Below are 19,959 nucleotides of genomic sequence, written 5' to 3'. Positions count from 1 at the left end.
GTCATAGCTTTCATCTAGAGTCCTAAAATTTCTAATTTCTTAAATTAAGCTGCAATTCCAAAAGGAAATAACTTACAAAACAGACAGCAACATTTTATACAAACCACAGTTGTGAATCTGCACTAATAACTGTTCAGCATTATGAATCAAGCTTTGAAAACTCTCCTGACTTATGTGATTCAGGGCCAAACAACGCACATGGGCTCCACGGGAGATCAAATATATAAGATGCCAATATATTTCATATCTTTAGAGACTTTAAGACAACAATGGGGAATTTACGCCAAATATCAAATAAGAATGTATCAGATAAAGTCATTTTAGGACACGTGAGAAATGTAAACCTGAAGAGCAGAACTTGATGTATATCAGTTGTTATTTTTTTCTAGCCTTACTGAGACATAATTCACATATAATAATGTGTAAGGCTCAGGTGTACGCTGTGGTGATCTGATACACATATACTGTAAAATGATGAACACAATCCATCACCCCACAGAAGTAAATTTTTGTGTGTGGTGAGGACAAAAACAACTTATTTCAAAATGCACCCAAAAAATGTAGATTAATTGATGGATAAGTAGAGGGATGGATATAGATAGACAGATGCAGGTTAAAGCAAGTATCATAAAATGTTAATGACAGAACGCAGGGGTGGTTAAATGGTTGTTCACTGTAAAATTCTTTCAACTTCTCTGTATTTCTGAAAATTTCATAATAAAATCTTGAGGGGGCTGAAAAAACCCAGTAGAACTTGTCTTTTCTTTATGGAAAATTCAAGAGTTCTTTTCCTGAAAAATGTTTTGCAACTAAGTATCTAAACAGATTTCAGGAATCCATATATACATCTGGAAAGCTTAAAAAAAAAAGTCTTCCTTAATTATCAATATATCCACGCCAAAGTTAAGTGGTTCACTCTCAAAACAGTAAGGTTACTAAGGGGGAGGGGGTTACTTTTGAGATTTTGAAAGCAAAACGGATATGTTTTTCTCAAGTGACAAGAGAGGTTACCTGATAGGTCCTATGGATTTGGGATTGTAGTGTCCCAAAAAAATAAAATAAAATAATCCAAGGTTCTTTTTCACAGTTGTCAGCCAGGATATCAATTGTCTTGACCCATTTGGAATCTGGCAGGAGGAGTCCCATGTCCTTGTCACCACTGTAGATTCCTGGACTGAAATAGACTGTATTGCATCAAATATACCATACCTTTCAGTGGCCTAAAATTAAAACAAAAGAAAACAATTTAACAAAACAGCCAAGGGAAATGAAATGCCACACAGCAATTTGGAAATTAAAAATATTAGTTGGTGACTTTATTATTTTCTTGTCCTAAACAAGAACCAGAACACTCAGTTACAACCAATTCTGATATGCATTGGTTTTATGAGCCTGAGTAAGTTGTGAGGCCACAGAGAGAGTTTTGTAGTTAAAGCCGAAGGAAGAAGAAAAAGCAAGGGAATATATAATAAGAACCGAGTATGTGCTCAGTGTTGTAAAGGAGATATGATTTTCATTTTAAAAGGTTTGCCCAAGATCAGAACCAGGAACACTTGCCTCTAAGAACTATGATTATTAGAGTTTTCTTCCAGAGCTACATGGATTTAAGACAATAATTTTGAAAAATAATAATATTCTAGGTTTTTAAAAGTACAAAAGAACAAAAACTATAATAAGCCATTTAATATTTTCAAAGAAATGCACATTGTCTGTTAAAAGCAAATTTCTATAAAGGGTGGCATGACTATTTTTAAAGACATATGAAAGATTAATGTCAAAATTCTCTTAGTGTCATCTGTTTTTAAAGTCAGTTTCATTAGAAATTTTTTTTGGTGTAACTAACTACATCACAGCAAAAAAAACACTCTAAAAATCCTACATAGCTCTTCCAACTTCCTTTGACAATTTTTTTTGTCAGTAAACAGAATAGCACAATTTTAAGGTGAAACAACTGAGCATAATGAGGTCTAAGTATCAAGAGATACAATACTAATACTGTTATGGGAAACACTGACTGAAACCACCTACCCTGGCCAGGCAAGATGGTAGCCACTTGTGTGAGTTATCTTAACAACAGGAGATCCTGGTAAGGAACACGGAACTAACAAGCCACCACCAACTGGAAGAATTCAGCAAAGGGCAAAAGGAGACAGGAGATGCCAGTCCGTGTGTCCTACCAACCTCCCAGAATCCTCCCTGGAATCCATCTTGGCTGAGCGATGTGCAAACCACCAGGAAGGACCCTGAGTCAGAATGATTGGCTAGAGACAACCTGGAAACTAATCCCATCACCATAAAACCCAAGACCACAAAACCCAAGACCACATGGCAGAGCAGTCCTCCCAGGTTCCCTTACCCTGCTGTTCTCTGCCCAGAGGCCCCTTCCCAATAAAGTCTCTTGCTTTGTCAGCACGTGTATCTCCTTGGACAACTCATTTCCCCGTTAGACAAGAGCCCACTCTTGGGCCCTGGAAGGGGTCCCCCTTCCTGCAACAATACTTCTGAGCATGCATCATACAAGAATTCACATCTTATACTAACTCTTCAAAAATGATTTTGAAGAACCCTGATACAGATTCACATTAGTTTTCACATTTCACTCTGTTTGACTACAGGATAACAGAATAGGAGGTATCGTAAGTGTCAAAATTGTTTTTTAACTGACATTGTCATCTCAATATCACCAAGGTTGCTGGGTCACTAAATCAAATGACTAGGCTTTAAAAAAAAAAAAAATTCCAACTCAAACCAACCAACCAGGGACTTTCCTGGTGGAGCAGCAGTTAAGACTCCAGACTCCATGCTTCCAAGGCAGGGGGCCTGGGTTTGATCCTTGGTCAGGGAACTAGATTCCCACATACATGCAACTAAGGAGCCCGCCTGGCGTAACTAAGACTCAGTGCAAGCAAATAAATAAAAATTGTAAAACAAACAAAAACAAACAAACCAAAAAAGACTTAAATATAATTTTTCTCATTTAAAAATTTTTCTCTCATAACATGGTAGACACAAGATGGCAGCACTCACTAAGCAGCCAAACTGTGTTCCTGCAGAGACTTTGTGATTTAATCATGAATTCTTTAAATTTGAAATTCTAAAAAAAGCATGGTTGTAATCCATTTAAGAAATGAATAAGGTATCACTAAGGTAATAGCTGCAAGGGGTAATGGGGAAGAGGCACAAGGTGAAGAGGTGAACACAACGATCAGAAGATCCTCTGAGATCCTCAAGCAACCTTAGGGACCACCGAGTCCAACTGTATAATTTGCTACTCAAGTTATTCGCACCCAGAAGTAAAATGACTTGTCCAAAGTCATATAACCAACTTGTATGACCAATACTTGCTAATAAGCCACACCACCTGACAACAAATTAATGAATGCTGCTGGACCAAATGGCCAGTTATTGCCTGGGAAGGAGGCAATACTATAATAGAAAGATCAAATGCACTAGCATTAGACCTGAGTTTAAGTCCCAGCTCTGCCAGTTATGGTAAATTACTTACTCTCTCTGAGCCACAATTTTCTAAACTATAAAGTAGGGAAAAAAATATTTAGCTGATAAAGTGTTGGAAGAATTGAATGGTTTAACTGTAAAGCACTCGCCACAGCCTTTCGCACAGAGTGGGCCCTCCAAAAATGGTTAGCTTTCTTCCTTGGTCAGAATTACCCTAGGCCAGCAGTTGGCTGAAGTTTAGTTGGCTGTGTCTTGGCTGGCTACACCCTAAATGAAAGTAGACTGACAGGAGGCCCACCACCTTTGCACAATGGCTTTGCATACCTCAAGCTTTCTTACACATATATCCTACAAAGCTCAACAGAGGAGAACGACTGGCATTGGTGTGGATGTGTGTATGTTTGGGGAGGAGGGGGTGCTTGCCTGGGTGCACAGCCTCAAGGGGCTCTCATTTAACATTAAAAATTCACATAAACTTTGCATTCTTCTCAGGAATATTAATGTATTGGTTTTAAATACAAATATTTTTCCTCTCTAAATCTTCAAGTAAAATAGATACTTCAGATTTGGGGGACTCACTAAAGCAAAATCCCTTTTTATCTTGGCTCAAAGCCTACACTTCTGGGGTTACCTAAGGCTGGGTGGACATGTAGGTGTCAAGCAAAGGAAGCCACGGCAGGTATGGCACATTATATCTCTGCCACAACAATCAGGAGTCAATTAAATGCACTATCCTTATGTAATAAATAAATACACAGTAAGTAAAGTGATTAAGGAACTTGAATTTGGTAGGATTCTACACTAGAAAGACAACTAAAAAAATAAAATGTTGGCATGTATTAAGTGCATACATCTGAGTACCTACTGTTACTGATATTTAAAAACAGTTTCTCAGAATCTTTCAACCTAACAGAGATGGATATATGCGCTTAAAATTCACAGACAACTTTGAAAAAACATTCTTCCAGTTGGTAACATGTTATTTATTAGGGACATACCTAATGTCCCTAATTCGATTACACACAATTTCTGTGCTACTAGGAGATTCGATTACATACAATTTCTGTGCCACCAGGTAGCCAACAAAAGAGAAAAGCTACATATATGTATGTATGTATTTATAACAAAATCTTAAGAACCTCAGGCACAAAAAGGTTGGCACCCACCCAGCATCATAAAGCAAAAGGGAATTAAAGGGAAAATTAAAGATTTTAACCTAAAAAAAGTAAAATATAGAAGTACAGGAAACACAGGAAATATTTTATTATTGGGTAAGAGAGTCCTTCCCAAGCATGATGTAAAAATCTAGAAGCTATCAAAGAAAAATATTAACAAATTTACAATGAAGTTTAGATATACTTCTGTACAAGAAAATACAACAGAGATTAAAAAGCAAAAGATGTAACAAAAAATATTTCCAACAAAAAAGGGCCAAAATCTCTAAAGTAAAGAGGTGTTAAAAATCAGAGAGGGACTTTCCTGGTGGTGCAGTGGTTAAGAATCTGCCTGCCAATGCAGGGGACACGGGTTCGATCCCTGGGCCAGAAAGATCCCACATGCCATGGAGCAACTAAGCCCCTGTGCCATAACTACTGAGCCTGTGCTCCAGAGCCCGCAAGCCACAACTACTGAAGCCCACGTGCCTAGAGCTGGTGTTCCCCAACAAGAGAAGCCACCTCACCGAGAAGCCCTCACAAGACAACGAAGAGTAGCTCCTGCTCGCCGCAACTAGAGAGAGGACGTAGACCCAACGCAGCCAATAAATTAATTAATTAATTAATTAATAAACTTTTTAAAAAATCAAAAAGAAAAGGAGAAATGGGAGTAGCCATTTACAAAAGAAATACAAATAACTACCACCAAAACTACTCATAAATAGCTCACCATGTGAAGGTACTGTTCTAATACCTTTCATAATTAATTCATTTAAGGTTCACAACAATTCTAGGAAGAAGCTTCTATTAATATCCCTGTTTCACAGATTAGGAAACTAAAGCACAGAGAAACTGATTTGAAATTGATTTCAAGGTCACAGAGCTGGTAAGTGTGGGATATGAAGCAGGATATGACCTGAGGCAGACAGTGCTCCACTGTACGCTCTTACCCACAATGCTGTATCATCATTCAGATGCACCAAGAGGGGCAACTGGGGCTTACAGAGCATCTTTATCTCAAAAACACTTAGAACGTGCGGTAACTCGGTAACACCATGTTCAAGACAGAAAGTAGTAAACTTATCCTTTTCACACAGATAGGAGCTATGTATTATTGACTTCTTATTCATGGTCAGTCTGGCTAATTATTACTGAATTATCAGAACTGTCTAGTATCTCTTAATCTCCCTCTTGGGATCTTAAGTATAAAACTATGTAAACTTGGCTAGCAGTAAAGGTTCAATTTGTGAGGAACAAATGAACAACATGAAGCCTAGGAGCTTACAAATGATAAATATGCATAGTTAAGTGCCTTCCTCAGGGTAACAAAGCAGGGCAGAATTAGCATCAACATTTGGAAAGTATATGCAGTCTATGAATTGTTTCTCCAGTGAAAATCTTAGATACAGTTTTCAGCAATAAAAATGAAACACTGATACTGCTACTTCAAAGGATCACCTTATTCTGTCGATAGCGTAATATTTGGTTCTACAGCACAAAAGAATTGAAAAGTTAAGCAATCAAAAAAAAAAATATTTTAATCTCACACAATGAAAACCAGTTTATTCTAGATAAAACATAAAAAAATTATTTAAGGGAATTCCCTGGCAATCCAGTGTTTAGGACTCTGCACTTCCACTGCCAGGGGCCTGGGTTCAACCCCTGGCCAGGGAACTGAGATCCCACAAGCTGCATGGCACACACACCAAAAAAAGCTGGGGTGGGGGGGGAGGGGTTTGGCAGAAAGAAATGTGGCCCTAGAGGTTAAAAAAAAAAAAAAAAAAGTTCTCTTCACATAAATATTGGCAGCAGGGGGTGGGGGAGTGGGTGACATTATTGAAGTTATCTTAATAGAATTGGCAAAGTGCACTGCATTGTTCTTCCCTTATGACCACCTAGTTATTCAATGCCATTTCATCAGATGGACACAATGCTGTATTTCTTCCTTTAGAGAAAAAATGTAATAAGGCAGGTGCATTTATAAAATAAACCAAATGCACAAGACCAACACATAGCTTCTCCTAAGGTTATAAACTGACACAACCAATTGGCTATTGGCCTCTAGCGAAAAAGGCAAAAACAAATTTTATGCTGTATTTAGAAACAGTGGCAATTCACATCCTCAGAGTCACTTATCAGTTACTTGAACAAGAATACAAGCAACAACATTTAAAAATGCTAAACGTCTATGTGATTTATAAACACTTGATGTCATCCAATAAAAGTTTACTGAGTAACCCCAGAAAGTGGTAGACTGCAATAAGTAACAGCTATACCATTTAAAATAAACAAATGAGAAAGAACTACCTTGACCTGAAGGAGTTTGTTAAACCCAAATGAGGAGGTTAATGACATTTATCAACAAATACATAAAATAATTTTAAGAGGATATTTAAAAAGAGAAGAAAAGGCTTACTAAGTTAAAGAATGGGAGGTAATAAGTTACTAGTGGAGTCCTACCAGAGTGTGAGACAAATTACTTTTATGGAAAACATCACATGGCAATGTAAGGTGTTACACGAATTTGTTGTATTCTGAGTAGAAAAATGGAGAGGGAAAAAGCAGCCCATTTAAAGGAAACAATGTATGAACTGAGGTTGAGGACAAAAAAATCTGGCGATAGCTAGAGCTGGCAGGGCATGGGGAATGGGAACTCTCAAACACTGAGTTCACGTCAGTAAACAATTTGTGGTAACGAATGAAGTTTAAATTCCTCCTACCCAGTGCCCACTTCTGGAGCTACACATTGAAGACACCCATACTCACACATGAGGAGATGTACAAAAATTATTCACTGAATTGTTTTCTTTTAAAGAAAAGGATGGGAAAGACCAAATGTCTATCAATAGGTTAACTGATTAAAATAAAAAGCTTAACAACTATGGTATACTCATATTGCACGATATGCTAAAACAATTAAAATGAATGAACTAAAGCTGTATCAATACAGGTTCTCAAAAGAATGTTACACTGTTGAGTGAAAAAGCAGAATGATCTCTACAATACAATGCAACTAAGGTAAAATTTTTAAAATCACACAATCATGGATGGGAAGGATACACACCTATTTCACGTTAGTAATTCTCTCTGGAGAAGGAAAAGGTTTCTGGTGAGATAGTAAAGGGGTTTTAATCACATCTTTATTATTTTATTTCTTAAAGAAAAATATATGTAGCAAACACAACAAAAGGTTAATATTTGCTAATTCTGAACAGTAAGTACTGAATGTTTGTTATAATGCTTTTTCTTGGCCTTAAAATTTTTTCATTAAAAATGCTCCAACAACAGGAGAATAACATCAAAGGGTGGATGTATTTGAAGTTAAGATGAGAAGTTTAGTATTGATCATATGAGGGACAGAAAGCCTGAATAACAGAGGAACATATTTTAAGAGAAGCCATGGAGAATTATTTTAATACAATATAGATGGACTCTGTTCTAGCAGGTACAATGTTATGAGAATTGCCATGGAAAGTGACTAGAGTTTAGACAAAGAATTAAGAGGTGAAGGTTGAAAAGGAAAAAGGAGATTAAATTCATTCATTCTGATTATCTGGTTGGTTGCTCTAAGTGCTGAGACTATAACAGTGAGCCAGGCAGACAGGATCCCCAGTACTCACGGTGTTTACATTCTACTGCAGAGACGAAATGAGACAATTACAGATTGTGATATGTGCATTAAAACCAATAATATTAACAGCAAACTCTTAAATAGCTACTTATTATTCATGAAGCACTATTCCCACTGCTTTAGCTCTATTACTGATAATTCATTTAATCCTTATAACGACCCTTCAGTAGGTGCTCTTATTATCCCCATTTCACAAATGAGGAAGCTGAGGCAGAGAAAGATTAAGCAGCTTGCCCAATGTTGCACGACTATTAAGTGGCAGAGTTAGGATTTGAATTCGGGTAGGCTGGCTTCAGAGCCCTTGCTATTAGCCACTACCTACATATACTGCTTCTAGAAATGAAGACAGTAATTAACAGAAAGTAATTAACTGGGGGAAGCCAATTAGATACGGGGTGGTCAGGGTAAAGCTTAGGGATGTGACAGAATAGTTATGACAGGATACAACAGGTGGTGCTTGCTACCCACTAACAGGAAATATAGGACGGGAAAAAGAGGATTTGGTGCACGATAATAATTTCGGTTTTGTATACTGTAAGTTTAAGATGCCTTCAGGACAGTCAGGTGGAGAAATCTAACTGGGAGTTGCATGATCAAGTGCTAAGGGCAGAAGGCAGAGCTGATGCTATTTCATGGGTAGAATCGCTGTATAGATGGAAGCTTTGAATTATCAACCCAGATGAAGTTGCTGAGAAGCCACTGGGTAAGAAAATTAGTGGGCTTAGGACAGAATCCTTGGGGAATACCCAACTCTTAGGAGATGAGCAGGAAGGTAGAGGAACAAGAAGAGTCTACTGGATTTGGTAATAAGGTTAGCAGGAGATGCAAAGTTAGGGGAAGGCTGTCAGGACAGAAAGCATGCAGGCAAAGAGAAGCAGCCAGTAGAGAAAGGACGGAGAGAGACTGAAGGCTTAAAAGGAAAGAAGGATAAGAGTGAGAAGGAAAATCTGAAGTGGAAGAAATGAAAAATTGGGGTCACAAGTACAAATGAAGAGATAAGCCTTAAAAACATTCACTGTCCTCAAACTGAAGGGAATATGACAAGATACTGAGGGAATTCTCATCTACTATAAACGCTTTTTCTATTTTACCCAGAACATTAATTTGCTAAAAGTGAAGAAGTTGGGAAGGCTGCGGAGTTTTGGAAGAATGATGGGTGAGGATAAATACTGGAGTGAGTCCATAGCGGGAGGCTCATTACTGCTGACCCCAACACCCAGAAATGTTTAGACACACTCCTTCTGGGGGTGGGGAAGTCTATAGATGAAAAGACTGGAGGTTTCTGAGATTCAACTCAAGTCAGTGCAATGAAGTAACTCAAAACGAGACAGCTCAGGTCCTACTTGGCTACTGCACAGGCTAATGTCCTTGCACAGCCATTTCTAGATCTGACGTTATATCGCCGTATGGCACAGTGCTTCAGCAGCCTGTAATACCAAATCAAAACGTAAAAAGTTGGATGCTAGGAATGCTAGAGCACTAAAAGAAGTCTCTCTATATTTTTATGTAGTCCGGGTCTGAGTTTGAGCTGAAGCACAAGCTAAAGGAAGTGTTTCCATTAGAGAACCAAAGAGGGGAGAAGGGGGAGACATACAGCTCATGGTGCGCAAGCAACTGAGGAAAGTACAGAAGATTCTAGTGAATATGGTGCCCTGAAGACTAATTATATTAGCAGCTCTAGGAGACAGAACTTTTGGCAGGGACAGGAGCAAATTTACGGCAAGCACTAGCAAAAGTGGCAGTGGGCCAGAGAAGGACAAAACTGAAAGACTATAAAAGGGCTGTGCATGAGCTCATGAGAGATACCTTGGAGAATTCTCTGACAACTTGGTGAGACTCGGAAGGTGTTCAGATATTGGCAAATAAAGGTAAGAGACAATGGAATAAAGTCTGGGCCATTAATGTAACTCTGTACCTGAAGGCTTTAAAAGTTACCTCATAACAGAGTGATAGTGAGGGTGAAATGTATTTTGCCTTAACTCTAAATCTTTAGAGACCACAGGGAAGAAAAAAGGCTGGTCTTATCATCTGATTAAGCTTTAGGAAATAAAGAACACTCAAAGATTTAGATTCCTGGAAACTGACCACAGATAATGAAGATGTGAGAGAAGAAATTCAGATAATGGGCATGTACAAACAGAGAATATAGATTTTTGTTCCATACTGAGTTTGAATTGATTATGATTCATTCTTTACATAGTATATTATCTAGTTAGAGATGCTTTTAAGCTATGGAACCAGCTAAAGGGAACTATTTAAAGAGAGAAACATCTGTTTATTCAGCCTTGACTTCAGAGTTCTCATGATAATAAGAATTAGAAAAGTAAATTACTTCCCTAGTATAGAACACCAAAGACACTATCAATGGTCAGAGAATAAAATATTGTATAGTAAAGAATTTGGCTGGACTTTGTCCATGGTTCCTGGGAGGTAGCGTCTAAATTCTTAGAATTTGGGGGAATTCCCTAGTGGTCCAGTGTTAGGACTTGGCGCTTTCACTGACAAGGGCCTGGGCTCAATCCCTGGTTGGCGAACTAAAATCCTGAAAACCAAGAGGCATGGGCAAAAAATAAATTTAAACTCTTGGAATTTTTGGAGTGATAGGAATATTGATGGTGGGTCCTGATAGTTTATGCTAATGAGGTAATTTATGGGGGGGTGCCTACCTAATTTATGCTAATCAGATGACTCAGGATGGGAACTGACCACACCTTTCTGTACTGGGAGGGTACCACATACTAGCTCCATGGACAGAAGACAAGGGAAGCTTTGCATCTGGGACCCTCCCAGATCTTGGCCTATGTGTCTTTCCTTTTGGCTGGTCCTGATTTGTATCCTTTACAATAAAACTGTAATCGTACATATAGCACTTTCCTGAGTTCTGTAAGTCAGTATAGCGAATTTTCAAACCTGAGGGGATAATGGGAACCTTCGAATTTGTAGCCAGCTGGTCAGAATTGAGGACAGACTTATGGAGAACTGTACCCTTAATCTGTGAAGCTTGGCCTAACTCTGGGCTACTCAGTGTCACAAGCCATTGCAGTTATCAACCTTTTGCATAGTCTAGTCTCATTCATTACATTCTCACTGATGTACTTGGTGCTAGGTTCACAGCATGATAATACCTGTAGTTCACAGTTCATGAATAAAAGTGAACATCATGAGCATGATCCCAGTTTATTCCGCCGTTCCTAACGCCATCAATGAGAAGGCATATCTTTACACAGACAGTGGCAAGTTCCAGGCCAGTCTATCAGAAGCCTTTGGTCTTTATGGTATTTTAGCTAGACTCTGATGTGGTGTTCCCTTTACTCCTTCAGAACTCTATTTCACCTTTTTCCCCGCTCTGTACTACTAATATAACAAAATGAATTTATCTCTGTGTATTTTTCATCTGTGACTAGCATTTCATTCTTATCACAGGATCACAGTGGAAATTCTTTGAGGGTCTTAAAAGTACTAGGCGTTGTCATCAAAGAGTGTTAGCAAAATTCATGCTGGGCTCTTGGCACATTTATCTAACCCACCAAGAGGTTCTTTGATGGCTTAATGTATTTTACCAACATGTGAAACTTCATTTTCTCTAGCATTTGAATCAGTAGGTCTAAATGACCCATTTCCTCCTTATGACAAAAATATTTCCTTTACAGGATTTTAATTTAAGTTACAATTGGCAGACATTCTGTTTTATAACTACTAATGTGCCACCCTTCACTTCTTGAACTGCCAACTACATTCTTTCTAACAAAGGATCACAACCCTCTTTCAAGAAAGCACCTAGGGATTATGTTCAGGGGAAAAAGGCTCAAAAATGTTTTTTTTTCTTTTCAGTCAAAGAGCATTTCATGGTCAGTAAAAATAGCTTAAAAACAGCTTGAGGTAGAACAGGTGTTGTCTTTCAATGCATTATCTGCCTTCATGTTCTATAAAAGGATGTGTACAACAAAGTGCAAACACTATTACAGCTTAAAGATGCTACTGCTAGGCGTGTGTGAACACTACTGAGAACCTCCTGGTCTCTAGAAATTCACACTACCCACTATACTTGTAGAGTGAGCAGATATAACTTCTCTTTAAAGTACCTAAGGTTCTGTCCAATTTAATTGGTTCAACTTCCTATGGCTGTGCACAAAATGAATAAATCCAGTTTAATATACTTCAGATTGGATTTTTTTAAATGGCGTTCTATTATTCCTTAAGCTATGTCCACTACATCAAATTGTTTTAGTAGTTAATAACAGTTAATAAGTTTCTTTTGCATTCTTTACAATTGTGTCACTGGAATTCAATGGGGACATTCAATCTACAATTTTTTTTGTCATTTTCTACCTGTTAAAAGAAGTGGTGGTTTAGCTACCACTTTGAAAGAACTGAGGTAATAAGACATTCTGCTATCTCTCTCTGGTGATCCTGTGTTATAGCCTGACATCAGATGTGCTTGGTAATCAGCATTGCATATGTTCAAACTACTTGAGAAAAGAAAAAAAAGAAAAAAAAAAGAAAAGAAAAAAAAAAAGGCATGTGATTTTTGTGGAAGTGCCTGCTATTGAAGAAGGAAATCATACACCCTTCTAAGTATTTGAAGAGAAAGGAAAAGAGAGATGTCAAATCAGCATAGTAGACTGAATAATGATTTATAGATACCACAAAGCAGTAATTCTTATTTTTAGACCATAAAAGGATCCCACTTGAGAAGCTTATTAAACCCAAGGATCCTCTCTGCAGAGATGCAGCACTCAGACATGTGTAGGTTCACAGACATTTTTGCATGTGGTTTTAGGTTCTCTAGAAGCGCATACATAAATCCTAGTCTGCAACTCTTGTTTTATATTTTATATATGCATGTTATATACATTTTATATGCGTGTTATATATGAAATATTAAAAAAGGGTTGTTAATTAAGCTTTATGTATAGGCTCTGGAGAAACACACACATTTCCACATATGCACATGTATACACACTCGCACACATATATTTTACACAAACTTGTAAGTTCCAAGTGAGAAGGTGGGCTGGGTTGAAAGATACTAACTGGGCTTCAAGCTTTTCTCTAGTTACTAAAGTACATCTGTGGAACTCTAGGGTTCAGAGGAACTTAACTAAAAAAAATCACTGTATTAACCCTGTAAAGATATCTTTTATCACCCAGAATGGGGGTTGCTCAGCTATGGAGGTGTGCTGCACATGACCAGGAGTCTGATCACATAGCAGAGAAGAGAACTACGACAATCTGCAGAGGCACGACAATCTGCAGAGGCACGGAGAGGATGCAGAGAAGAGAAGTGCTACATAATTTCACAGGAGGGAGAGTTATACATGAAAATGACATTTAACTCAGCTCTGGAAAGGTTTTCATCTTATACATCTTTCTTTGCTTCTTAAACACATATAACTTTTAACTGCAAATTTAATTGTCTTCCCTGATAGCTCTATGCAAGTTATCACAAAACCACACTGCCATTAAGACATACCATGCCTTCAACAACTTGCTGTCTTAATCTGTATAAAACAAAATAAAAACAATATGATGACTGTTGCAAGGTTTGTGATTATGTAAACAGGTAACTGCTAAGTGAATTTCGGTTCCCCAGACCATTTAAAATATGAAGATACAAAACCCAAAATCTTGAGAAAAACATTTTTTAAATGTTAAAAATCTTTATAAAAATTCCAGCATATATCCACTGTAGCACATTTGGAAAATACTGGATGGTATATTTTTAAAAAGCCATATAGGTATAAAAAAATACAAGTTTTTTTTTGTATTCCTATAAGCTGGAATACAATCATGAAGTAGATATTGTCAAGTATCTTGACAAGTGAAAATTTTAAAACTGCTTTCTTAAAAAACAGGACAATTAACAGAAAAATCATTTAAGAGAAAAAGAATTCCCTTTAATGACCTAAAATGTAATCTTTGGAAGGCAAAGTATTTTAAATGACAATTTCAATATGCGATCATTTCAATCCACTTATAAGGCCCCAAACATAAATTTTTTAAAATTAAAGAAATTGAGGAAGGGGTAAAGTCTGTTTATTTAAAATATAATTTATTATCCAATAGTTTCTTTTAGTAAGTGCAGAGTTAACATAAATTAAAATGCCACCAGTAACTGCTATTAAATAGCCAAAAAACCATATAAAGTCAAGTACAGATTTGGTTCCAATGAAAACCGAAAACCTGTACGACAATGAAAATTTGGAGAGTGTATGTGTGTGAGTGAAGACGGGAAAGAGGTAGAGGGTAGGGTGGAAAAGGCAGCAAAATGCCAAGAGGGAGAGGGAAATGGAGGCAGAAAGACCAACAGAACAGCAATAAGAAGACTGGAGACACAAACAGGGACAGAGAAGCAGGGAGAAAGTGAGGCACAGAACATTAAAAGGAGGGTGAGAGAAAGAAGGAACAGGTTGGGGGACAGACAGAAAGACGGAAGAAGGGGCACAGTGGAGGGCACATCAGAGACAAAGGGAGAAAGACAGATGAGATTAACAGAAAGGGAGAGGGAGGGACAGACAGAGACAAACAGAGAGGGGAAAGGGAGAGAGAGACACAGCTGGGCAGGGAGAGGGAGACACCCAATAGAGAGAAGGAGATACTAGGGAGAAGGAGCAAGTCAGGTGAACAGAAAAGGAAAGAGATGGACAGACAGAGAGACTGATTCACCGAGTAAGAGGGACTCTGAGACTCCAAGGTAGCAATGACAGAAAGGAAGACAGACTGAGGCAAAATGAGATGGAGAGAGAAGGAGAGAAGAGACAGACAAAAAGGGAGACAAACACTCAGAAAGTCCCCCCCCCCCCCCCCCCACACACACTCTCTCTTCTCTCTCTCTGTGCAAGCCCGGGGGGTGGCCAGAGAGAAAGACATGAAAAGAAACCTAAAGAACAGAATAAATGAAAAAGAGGAAAGATATTAAAAAAGGAGAAAAGTGGAATGCAACAAAGGATGGATAAAAGCAGTTGTAGGTAAGAATTAAGAGTATGTGCTGTTAATTTTCATTTTTTTCTTTCGTAGCTCAGCATAAAATTTAAAACCTGAAGCTTAAAAAAGAAATGATGATGAAATTCTCCTGGCATTAGGCTGAAATAATATATCTAATGAAAACCTCTACTTTTAATAATAGCTATTAATATTTTCATGATCCTAATTACTTACACAGTTGGGAATCAGAAAGAAACAAAAGAAAGAGGAGTAATGATATTTAGCAATGGAAAAAGGCCATTTACTGAGTTTCCTCCTATCTCCTCTAAAAAAAGATGAGTTATTTCTCTCAAGATCAAAATAATTGTTTCATATTGTGGGGAGGGGTTGAAAACATCACAGCAATTTCAAATACTGTTAACATTTTGGCTAAATCCAGGTAAAAAGCAAGTAAAACTCCCAAAAATCTTCCAAATAAGTCAATTATACACTAATGGACATATTTTAGTTATTCAGTATCACCTGTATGGTGGCATTCTGGTTTTGAAGAATCATAAAATACCAAGATAAATGTCAAAGTTTTGAGACAGTATTATTAGAAATCAGTTCTCAAAAATTACAGTTTGGTTAGCATTTGTTCTCTTTTGCAATGTGATATTTGATTATGCTAATCAGAGCAATGATAAATCTAGGTTTTGCTGTTGTAAGCACTTTAAAAACTACTCTACCTCTTCTCCCAAAAAGTACAAAAATTAGTATCAGTTTTGAAAGTTAAGGTTCCTTGTTTTTTAATTTTCAAAAGAAGAGTCTCATCCACACTGCACTTGTTCCACAGTGAAAATTTTAAGATGAAAAAGCCATACAGCATGTCTATTTTGAGACGAACCTGAAAGTGAACTCATTTTCCCAACTGACAAATTGTTCTGCTATACACTGCACTCGAGTAAACCATTCTATCAGCAAGGTACAAAGAGTATCACAAATTTGGGGGTTAGGGGAGAAGAAATTTGTACTACAGCTGAGAAGGAAATGAGTCCTACTCATTCTATCAAACTAAACAAACATATCTTTGCAAAAATAAACAAAAACCATTTAAAAACACGCTCTCATTTTGGACACGGTAAGGATTTTAATTTTACCACACATGCTCCTAGCAAAAATGAGGATACTAAGTGAAGAGGAATAACTCTGCATTCATTTGATTACTTTTTGTATACACTATTAAATGAATTAAGAGTCACGTACCTTCATCGCATTGGTATTTGCTTCATCATATAGAGTGAATGAAGATGTACTTCCCATATTATCTGTAAACTGATGCTCTGCATTGCTCCTCTACAGAGCTCACTGCACACACAGCCGGCTGATTAGTCGGGCATTGGGAGAGTGCTGCGGGAGCAGTCTAAAGCACTTGCCGAGGACTCAGAGACAATAGAAAGTCAACAGCTGTATGTTGTGATGTCAGTAACACTCTAGCCAGTCACCACCCAGAGTATCTGAAATGCATTGGAAGCTATATTGAGCTCTCCATTAGCAATTCAGAAGCAATGATGCAAAAGCCCATGAAACTGTGAATGTGCTAATAAGACTACCAGGATTTTTGAGATTTCTTGCTATTAAATTTTTGTTGCATACTGATGAGAAAAGTTGAGATAATTATATTTTTTCCCTAACTCCCTAAAGAACAAAATGTATGGAATCTAGGCATGGTTAATATACCAGATTTTTAATAACTCTTTGACACTTTTAATGTCACTAACAAAAAGCCTTAAAAAAAACTTAAAGACAATCTGCCTACAAAAGCCAACATCCCATGATAGTTTTCCATCTTCAAGCTGACTTAATTGCCACAAAGGAAGAAAATGCATTAAGAGCATAATTCCTTATTTCTTAATTTGTCTCTGCTAAAATTAAAATGAGCTGGCTTATTCTGGCAAGAGCATTACTTCTTCATACCAACAGATGGAGGTAGCAATAGAACTGCGATCAGAAGACAATTCTGCCTTGTGTCAGATGCTTGTTGTCTATATTAGCTCAAGTGGCAGACTTAAAAGAAATTAACTGAAATTCAACGTTCAATAACTACGAGAAAAAAAACAAAATAAAATGGAAAAAAAAAACCCACCCTAATTGTGGCTACTGGGTAAAACACTGAATAAGCAACACAAGTGTTTTTTAAAGTCTAACCATTGATTTCTGCACTAGCTGGGTAAAGCACATGCCTCTGTTTCCCGTTTCATAAAACAAAGGTCTTACTCTCCATAAACATAACAGGAATGCTGCAGGGATTCCTATGAGACAAGACACACATTACCTGTACTATTTGAAGACAAAATGTGTACCACTAACCAGAAATACTAATTTTCTCTGCCACTAAAAGGTTAAGTCTTACAGAGTTTATGTAACTCTAACATATCAGCAGTGCTCTGTATACAAGCTTATTAACAAATGGCAAAATAAGACATTAACTTTATAAGTCGAAAACGTTATTGCTTTTTCAAAAATAGGCAATCTTTCAGACCTATATATATAGATTTAAGCTGATAACATATTTAAACCCACAAAACCTTCCCTGACTATTCAAATAACAAAGGTGGTAAGACAGTGATTCCTGTCTGAGAGGTTTCACATTAATTTAAAGTTTTCCAAAATACCTATTTCCCCAGTGTGCAATCCTTTACCATGTCCTGTACTTTTTAGTACTCATCTACTTGTAAGAAGTTAAAAGCCAAGTCCCGGCCCAAGTACTGAAAAACAAATAACCAAGTCCCGGACTTTTCCATAAATGGCTACTGCTTCCACCTAAGGGTACAAATGACATTTTCTCAGATAAAATCTTTGTTACTTATGAGAAATATAAATTCAAGGCAGCTTTCCTTAAAAACCATAACAAAAGCTCTTGTTATGAAACAGGAAAACAAACTTGAAGAATAATGAAGGAACGTACTTTCATTGCAGCAAAATTAAAATGAATATTTCTACTAGTCAAAAAGGTCAGGATAAATCCACTTGTATAACATGGATGACAATATTTCAAAGGATTCTATTTATCTTTGAGCTTTGGAAATTGTTAGGTCTTATAAATTCAATTAACTCTGAATTAGTGAAAAATCATAATTAAGAATATTTTAAAATGTGGTTTCATTACTGTCAAGTAGAGGCCTCCCTTGGATTCTGAAAGGAATGGACTTAGCTGTCAATAGTGAATTCCACCTACAATGAACCCAAAATTTAGGAACAGCCTACAACTTGCCAATAAGACACAAAATCTTCAATATTCTCTTTGCATACATCATTAATTACATAAATTAGCTTTCTCTGTACTGTACCCTGTAAATGTTCAATATAAATAGTAGTGAAGCAGATTTAGAAAGGTTTCTTACAGTATCTTGGGACTGTGCTTAAAACATGCTACCAAGGTCAGGTAACAGAGGAAACTTTCAAAGAATAAAACCTCAATAAAAACAACATGAATTAGTAAGATTTAATTTTTTGCTTGTACCTCAAATTTCATTCTGTACTTATTAGAATGCTCAACAACTTCCTCTGCAAAACATAAGCACACTGATTGTATTAACACAGCATTTAAGTGTAGTTATAAGGTGAAAACATAATTCCCAACTGAATTATAGGAACTGAGGCAACTATGGGACTAATAACAGAAATTTAATTTTCAAAATCTAATTACTGACACTGCTGATAAACTTTCTTAATTTTTTGGCGCCTGAGTTCTTAGGAGGTGACTTTTTAAGTGCTCAACTTTTAAAGGTGAAAACAACATTTGAAGTTAATTTTCTCACATATTTCCTAAGACATTCTAAATAAAAAGAGTAAATGACTACCATAACCACGGGCCATCTTATGGGAGCTAATTTTTTAGAAATGTAACGCTTTCTTATAAGTAGAAAATCAGTATTTTGCAACCACTAATGTAATAACTGATTCTGGCAAGGATCATGAATAGATGACAAAAACCTACCAGATGAAAGATGGTTATTGAACAAGATAATCTTTGATTACCGTTAACTTTTAATTTCAAAGAAAAAAAGTTGTGTTTACAACCAGCAGACTCTAACCAAGTGAGCAAAATTAACATCATCAATAATAGGACAGGCTAACATTACATGCCTCCTGATGTAATGAGGGACAAAAAAAAAACACCAAAAAAAACCCCACCCATGCAGTACTCCTCTGAAAATATTTAAACTGAATTTATTGTGAGGAAACAATCAAATAAATTTAGACTGTGGACCACTCCACAATACAGCTAGTCTGAACTCTTCAGATATCAGTATTCTAAAAGGAAAAAAAAAAGGCAAAATTATAAAAGACTACAGAGACATGATAACAAATATAAAGTATTACATTTGAGTGGATTCCAGATTTTTCAAAAAGCTATAAAGGATATTTACTAATAACTGGGATAGCATAAATATGGTTGGTATAATAAATAACATTTTATCAATATTAAATTATGGGTGTGTGATAAAAATAAGAGAGAGAGAGAGAGAGACCACGAGTGAGCATGCACAAATGCGGCGAAATGTTTCAAACTGGTAAAGCCAGAAGGCTATTTGGACATCCATTACATCATCTTCAAACTTTTCTGTATAACCCTTGCCAGCAGACCTCCTTCTTTACTCTAGCATTTTTTATTCATTAGGATAGTAGTCTTAGTGTAAAGTAGCTAATCAGATGCTCCAGCAAGTTTGTATCACACATTACTTGGAAGTGGCCCAACCTTAACCTGGCCTAACCTGTTGGCTTCTGTGCTCTTATTGGATTTGATTAATT

The 19,959-nt window shown here is 36.9% G+C and overlaps 1 protein-coding gene across 10 annotated transcripts in view; it reads right to left on the bottom strand.

Moving 5' to 3' along the window:
- R3HDM1 (R3H domain containing 1) overlaps window positions 1–19,959 on the bottom strand; it is a 178,428-nt gene that overhangs the window by 107,147 nt on the left and 51,322 nt on the right. For all 10 annotated transcript variants that reach the window (XM_057745227.1, XM_057745229.1, XM_057745228.1 and 7 more), the window contains exon 2: window positions 1,012–1,220. The gene's annotated coding sequence lies outside the window, so the exon portion shown is untranslated. The remainder of the gene's footprint in view (window positions 1–1,011; window positions 1,221–19,959) is intronic.

The sequence above is a fragment of the Hippopotamus amphibius genome, chromosome 8, assembly GCF_030028045.1.
Source record: "Hippopotamus amphibius kiboko isolate mHipAmp2 chromosome 8, mHipAmp2.hap2, whole genome shotgun sequence".
Classification (NCBI taxonomy): Eukaryota; Metazoa; Chordata; class Mammalia; order Artiodactyla; family Hippopotamidae; genus Hippopotamus; species Hippopotamus amphibius.
Note: the sequence above shows the minus strand (reverse complement) of the source record. Positions and strands in the feature narration are given on the sequence as shown.